The sequence below is a fragment of the Penaeus monodon genome, chromosome 27 (assembly GCF_015228065.2).
Source record: "Penaeus monodon isolate SGIC_2016 chromosome 27, NSTDA_Pmon_1, whole genome shotgun sequence".
Lineage (NCBI taxonomy): Eukaryota > Metazoa > Arthropoda > Malacostraca > Decapoda > Penaeidae > Penaeus > Penaeus monodon.
In genome coordinates this window covers 26001248-26001459 of record NC_051412.1, presented here as the reverse complement: position 1 = coordinate 26001459, position 212 = coordinate 26001248, and positions in this window count along the sequence as shown.

The window sequence follows — 212 nt, the reverse complement described above, 5'->3', positions numbered from 1 at the left end:
ATGCAGGGGAGATCCTCTGCTCCCACCATGCAGGGGCGCTGCTGCAACACACTGCGGCTCAGACACAACAGATCAGATGTTTGCGCCGCCAAGAGACGCACGCGGGAATGCGGGGCGTGAATTTTGCTTTGTGAAACACTTGTGGGCTGATAGAAGGAAGTATGTACACGTGCACACACAGAAGAAAAGTTAGATTATCAGAGGTGAATATA